Consider the following 7,599-nt stretch of genomic DNA (forward strand, 5'->3'; position numbering starts at 1 on the left):
ACCCTTATCAGTTCTCCGTCCAACAGATTGACCATTAGCTGGGCTGGAAAAGTGATAAGGACATGTGAATGATCATTAGAGGAATGTACAGAGTATAATCCCCAATTCAAAGCTCCTACTGCTCGATCCAGTGTCCTCTTCAAGCAGAAGTGAGAAGTGTCTGTTCTTTCGCCTCTGTATGTTCACAAACACCACAGTATTGAACTGATATTAGTAGAGTCCTTTTTTATTCATATTCACAGTTTTCATCCTAAAAGTCTTCAGAGAGTTCGGTCCCGCATACGGTCCACCACACTGCAAAGTTTAGAGACATCGTTCTGAGGAGTTTTATTCCCCCTTCACCCCACCTTCATATATTTCAACTCCCAATCAGATTTGGAGATCCGTGCTTAGGTTTCGCCCTCAGGGCCAGAGGTTAAAGCCTATTTGCTTTATGTCCTGAAAGAAAATAAAATTGACCAGTGACTGGAACAGAGGTGGGACAGATGGGCGTCTGCTCCTCTGGCGTCATTCTGATCTTCACATGTCAGCTTCACTCTGCTTCTACTTCCCTGGAGGGAAAAGGAGGCAGTGAAAGCACTTTTTTTGTCATGCCCATGAAGGGGGAAGTACTTCCTGGTGCACTTAATATCTACTTATGTGTCTTTCACCTGTCAAGACAGTTTAATCTCTCACTTCGCTAAACGCTCTGAAAAGTTTTGGAATCAGATCAAATATGTGGTGAAATCTTTTCAACTTAATGACATGCCAACACATTTTAAGTTGATGAATGAAGATTTGTGGCATTGCAGCTCCACTGAAGAACGGTCATAACAAGTAAAGAGAATTTTTATACCATTATTATACGACACTGCAGTTGAATGCTTGATTCTGATTAGTCAGGATTTGTTGATTAATTTTCTATCAACTTAGACAGTAGTGCTGGCAAAGTTTATATTAATGCACTCACTCTAGTACACAATAAGGCATTAGTTTAAACAATAAGTTTGTGGACAACTGACTATCACACCTATATGTGGTTCTTCCCCAAACTGTTGAAACAAAGTTGTATAGAATGTGTTCGTATTTTGTAGCACTAAAAAAAATTTCTTGGAACTAAGAGACTCAAACCTATTCCAGCATGACAATGCCCCTGTGCATAAAACAAGGTTCATGAAGACATGGTTTGCCAAGGCTGATGGAGAAGAACTCTAGTGGCCGGCACAGAACCCTGACGTTAACCTCATTGAATATCTTCCTGACGAATTAGAATGTTGACTGTGCACTAGGCCTTTTCACCCAACATTTAGTGCCCAACCTTAATGATACTCTTGTGGCTGAATGATCACAAATCCCTACATCCACCCTGCAAAATCTAGTGGAAAGCCTTCCCAGAATAGTGGAGGCTATTATAGCAGCAAAGAGAGGGATCAGATCTGGAATGGGATGTTCAACAAGCACATATGGGTGTGATGGTCAGGTGTCCACATACTTTTGGCCATGTTGTGTATGTATTGTTCATACAGCATCAACTTACATGGGGACTTGTTTAGGTGTGTTTGTTGGTTGATATGGTGTTTTCTGTGAATCTATAAGTTTTCTGTGAGAAGATATTTAAGTAACATTTATTTAAGGAGTCTCCTGTGAGAAGCTGTTCCTTTAAGTTATCTGACAGCGGATACACACCACCCCAGCTTTTATTATTTATCTGTAATTGCACGGCCTGTTGTGTTTTATTCCCTAATTCCTTAATTAAAAACACGATGATGACTACACATTTCGAGTGACACTTCCATTGTTGTTGTTGTTGTTGTTGTTGTTGTTGTTGTTAATAATAATAATAATAATAATAATAATAACAACATTATGGGACATGGTGGATTAGTGGTTAGTACATTTGCCTCATACCCCCAGGGTTGGGGGTTCGATTCCTGTCGCCACCCTGAGTTTGCATGCTTTCCCCGTGCTGCGGGGGTTTCCTCCGGATAGTCCAGTTTCATCCATCAGTCCAAAGACATGCATGGTAGGCCGACTGCATCTCTAAATTGTCCATAGTGAGTGTGTGTGCGATTGGACCCTGTGATGGGTTGGCACCTTGCCCAGGGTGTCCCCCGCCTTGTGCCCCGAGTCCCGTGGGATATTATCCGGGACCCCCTGTGTAGGATAAGCAGTACAGAAAATGGATGTATGGATATTTGGATGGAGATTATTATTATTATAATTATTATTATTAGTAGTAGTAGTAGTAGTAGTAGTAGTAGTAATAATAATAATAATAATCCAGGCCAATATCCACTGACCACATCAAGACCCTCCTTTTCAAGAACCAACATTCACTCTACAGAGCAATAGTGCCAGGATAAAGTGAGGCTGTGTAATTTTTTTCCACTACATGGGACTACGAGCTTAGGAGAATGGATGACACTAGGAAAACACTTGCACCATCAAATTACATGCAAAACTAGGGAGGTCAGAAAAGTTCAGAAAGCTCTCTGACAAGGAGCTACAGTACATCACGCTCATTTCTCCAATTCAATGCACACAACACAAACATACAGTAAATCAAACACTGAATCTACACATTTAACCTTGAAGTGCATAGTCCTCAGAATAAAGTTGGATATTTTACGTTTAAACTCAATAGATTAATGTAGGGTTATGACCAAAATTTCTTTTCACTTTGACTAGCAAAAACAGAAAAGGCCTTATTTTCTTAGTAAAGCAGGTCTTAAAAGACCTGCTTTACTATTATCTAAATTAATTTACATTTCTCAAGAACAACACTTTAAGTCCTTAAAGTGCTGCTCTTGAGAAATGTAAATCAATTTAGATAATAGTAAAGCAGAGAAACATAGTTGGTGAAAGTGAAATTATTTTATTTAGCTGACTAGTTTTCCACTTGATTTGCCATTTTGTGGATGATGTTTACTGATGTCTTAGCATGCCAATGTCAGGGTGCAGGAACCATGGTCTTTAGAAGCTTTGTCACTGATTATCTAGTTGAGTTCCTCTGGATGATGTGAAAGTCCCCGGTAAAATAAACAGGGCTTGTCCATCCTTTATCTGCTCCCAAAGTTCCGCCTGAATCAGACAGCAGACTCATTCAGGCAGAAAACGGGAGATCTGCTAAAATATCTTTAGCTGTGTATTGGGATTACTCAGCCTGCATTCCCATCGCCATTTCCCAAGGTTTTTATTTTACTGTGCATCAAATAGAAAATGCTGAAAAATGAAAAGACAAAAAATGGTGAATCTATTCTATTTGTGGGATACATTCTCCAAAGTATAATAAAATATGTTCACAAATGGTAGTGATGAGAGTCCAAATGTGATTACTACTATAGCACTGTCTATTCATAAGTGTTCTGCATTTTTTTTTAAACAAGATGTATTAAGCAACCGTATTATGCTTGGCCATGATCAAAAGTATCATGAGTTTTTGCAGATTAACTCAAAATACCGGATGTGCATAATTTAGAGGGGAAAAAACACATTTATATAAAGTTCTTCAACCAAAGGAATTCTGTCTACTGTTTAATTGTGTCTATTTCAAGTCGACCAAGGAATATTCTACATTTGGCAAATTGAGGCAATGGAGTGTCAGTAGCACCACCAGGGGGAGATTCAAGCCGAACTTAGCAGACTTGTCCCAGAATAGTCTTTCAGAGTTCATTTATTAATTCAATTATGACAAAATAACAAATAGAAACATTTAAAGTGTTAAGATATGGATCATGAAAAAGAAAATGTTAAAACGTCTCCATTTCTTGTCATTTATTGCATTCTTTTGCTCTATAACGTTTGTAATCTATTTGTGATTTGTGTTTAACACTTGTCTGGGTCACTGTGTTATTCCATAGGTGTTATTTCATTGTGCTAATGTCTTTTTTATTATTATTATCATTATTCTAAAATAGTAATAAACAATACAAATGAGCAGATGTGTCCAAACATCTAACTGCTAGTGCACAATTTTACACAGAAATCAACAGGAAAACAGACTTTGGTACTAAACTGTACTTAAATTTAGATGTTTAAAATCCACTTGTAAAATTGAAAGATAAACAGCTTTCTGTTATTCAGGAAACAAAGAATGCACAAGGTACAAGGACGTAGTAACAAGCTACTTTTCTATACATAATATAGAAAGCAAGAAAATCAATTTAAGAAAATCATTCTAAATTGTTAAATTTCTATGTTAAACAGCTAAAGGAAATCATAATCAAATAGACAGTAAATTCCAATAGAAGAAAAATAAACTGAACTTAGCATGACTGAAGTATCTCAGATTCCAGTATTTAGCAGTCCTAAAGGGAATCACTGATGTGGTTGCTATAATAAGTCTTAGCATCCCCAGTATATGCCAGTACCACACCTGAAGATGACTAAGGGCATGGCTAGCACAACACAAAAGGCTGGAATGCTGCCAGAACTGACTAATGCACTCCAGGAAACAGAATATGAAGGAGCAAGTGCAGGTGAAGATTTGCCAGGCAAATCAGTAATGCTTGGTGACCCACTTAGCTTGTAGGATACTTGTTAGAATTTTTTTTTTTTTTTTTTGCATGCACAATTGTACTTAAATTAGTTGTTGGTGTCATTTCAACAGTGAAAAAGTTGTAGTAACATTTAAATGGTCATAGTATTAGGTGGCATTCCTGATTAAAACAAGTTTTTCCCTGTTTTGGAAATTTGAATCGCATGAGACCTGCCCTTAATATTCGAAAAAATTCAACCCTCTTAGATCTTAGATTGAATCCTTTCTCTGAAGAAGAAAAATAAAAATTGTTGTTTTGAACTGCAGGGTCTACCTTTCTATCACTTCTCTAAGCAAGATGGAACAAACTATCAATAGCTAAGATGTGGCACACATACAGTGCAATATAAATTCTCATCAGAGAGTCAACAATGCTTCTGCACACAGTATTTGGGCAGTGTACATCTGTAGAGCTTTTCTGGTGAGACAACCAGCAATGCAACACAAGCATCAATGGCAGGCATATACTCACACTTGACCTGCTAGTGATTTACCAGAACACATCACATGGAGAGTGTATCCGGGGGACCCGGGATGCCTGTCTAAATCTCCACTGAAACCTGTCACTGCACAGTGGCATAATAAACTGTGGTGGGTTGCACTGCACCCTCCAACTCCACTGGACTGGCTGCCATTTTTAGAGTGGATGCTGTGGCTAGTTTAGCGCCTGTCACAGGCACCTGGAGCAGGCAGGGGTCAAGCTAGACCCTTCCTCAGACTATGCTGAGTTACAGTCATTATCAGCCTAGAAGAACCACCCAGATGTGGCTGTAGACATAGCATCCTCGTGCTCCTCTGATAAGGGTCAAGAAGAATTACTGGCCATTAAACAATAAGAAGGGCTTCATGTGAGCCATGTCTTCCACAAGTCATTGATTCGTCTAAAGAGTAACTCTGTTTTTCTTGTTCTGCTTTAACTCTTCTGAGTCTTCTTATGCTTATCGGTTGTTCCAGGACTTTTGCGACCATCTGCTTAGGCTGAGCAATTTTGGCTATTTGGCCTTGAGCCAAAGTTTGAATCTGCCAGCCAAGTGCACTGTGTCAACATAGGTATTACTGCGCAGTCAGCGCAAGGGAAGTCAGACATAGTGTCCTTGAGATGTTCAATTCATGAGGCAATGAGTACATTTCAGGTGCCTATTTTTGACTGGTGTGGAGAGAAAATTGACTCCAGCAATAAAGAGTGGATAGTATGTTAAGCGAAGAACACTCAGTCATGCTAACAATGCATTAGCCACCAGCCCACGAGTTGGCTATTTGTTAGAGAATGTGGAATATTTAAAGGAGAAAATGCTGTGTAGCCAGGGATGTCAGGTCCTAGATATATTTCCCTCCCAAACACCACACAAAAGATCTGAAATTAGTCCAAAAACATGGTCAAAATCGAGATGCTTTTTCTCTTCTTCTAGTTTGTGGAAACACAAACTTTTTTTAATCACTGCCTGGTACAGCCAATCTTTGCAATATAACTTACAACCAAAATTGTTTTGTACATCATAGACACTCTGTCTGCACTTACACTTTCCCTTCAGTTGCCATGACTGAATTGACTTGATTTCAATCCTATTACTTGCTTTAAAACATGGTGGCCAACAAATTTTTATTTTTAAACTACGCCCAAAAAAACATAACCTGTGGAATTACGTTTTCCACTTGCAACCTTATTCCAAAGGTAGCCTAATTTGGTGTATTAGAAAAAAATACTTGACCCTGGCAGCCCTGGGTATTTATCGCAAATTCATTCATACGTCAGTACCTGTTTTTATTGGATGGTCTCAGAATCCCAGTGTTTCATGCATCCCCAGTGCTTGGAAGGGGTGACGAACTTTTAGGAAGAAGAAATTTATATTCACCATAATGAGAACAGACAGATGGGCTGTTAGAGTTGATTAAGGGCTGCTAATTGAATTCACTTTGAATTTTATATATGAAGCATATATATACTTTGGGAAAATGTAATGGATGGTTAATGGGTGGTTAGTAATTATATGTTGCCCTATTAAATTCAGCTGTTATTGCTTTCAGGGAAAATCAACCCAATTTTGCAGAAGCTGAGCTACTACAGCTGAGCTACTACTTAAGCCACACCCGAACCCATAATTCAAACACTTATAAATGACTTTTCCACAGGACCATATATTAAACATTTTTCCTAATACCATTTCTTTTTGTTACGTGTCAAAGAATGTAACAGGAGCCCACAAGAATCAAAACAAGGGATATCAGCAACATGGTGTTATGCTTCCATCTGCTGGCTGTTTGACTGTCATGATCCTTAGATTATTAAAAACACAATCAATAATTAAATCAATATATATATCAACAAATATTAATTAATAAAACCATGAAAAGAACACAACCATACTGTAAAATAAAATCAATTAATTATTCAAAAACTACTTTGTGCCTTTGGTTTATGAACTATGGTAAAGTAGGTTAGTACCTGAGTATTTTTGTTTTATATGAATATATTGCTGCATATTTGCAGGTCATTTCATTAATTGTTAAAGGCACCATTGCACCACCATTGCTCCATTAATTGTTTGACCATAGAAAAAAAACTGTAGAGAGAAAGTTGCTGAGCTATGCTTAATGAAAAAACATAATGAACAACCTGATGGTGTTTCTAAAGTCCTTGAGGAAGTGTGAATATGTGTGTGTGTGTGTGTGTGTGTTCAAAGGATGTCCTTTACACATTCCTTAACTTTATTAAGCTAGTGTCTGTCTCTGCTTTGGCTGATACATACAGCTGACTTCCTTAAACGGAATTGGTCATCATCCTGATCCCTGGTCAGATACAAACAATGTAATAAAAGATGAAAGAAAACCAGCTGCTGCTTAACAGCCAAAGCCATGTATAGTGTGTAACCCAAAGCAGGACTGCTTCATGTTCGACCTTATGAACTACCCTCCCTGTATACAAGATCATATTAGGGTGGGCTTATCTACAAAACATAAAGGAGCGTCTGAGCATGGTGAATTATGAATCCGATTATGAATCGGATCATGGAGACATGTTTTCAACATTGCCACAAGTTTTCAATTCTTATCCCCTCCTACAGCTATAATGAGAACCTGCAGGA

This window comes from Ictalurus furcatus, chromosome 10 (assembly GCF_023375685.1).
Source record: "Ictalurus furcatus strain D&B chromosome 10, Billie_1.0, whole genome shotgun sequence".
Taxonomy (NCBI): Eukaryota; Metazoa; Chordata; class Actinopteri; order Siluriformes; family Ictaluridae; genus Ictalurus; species Ictalurus furcatus.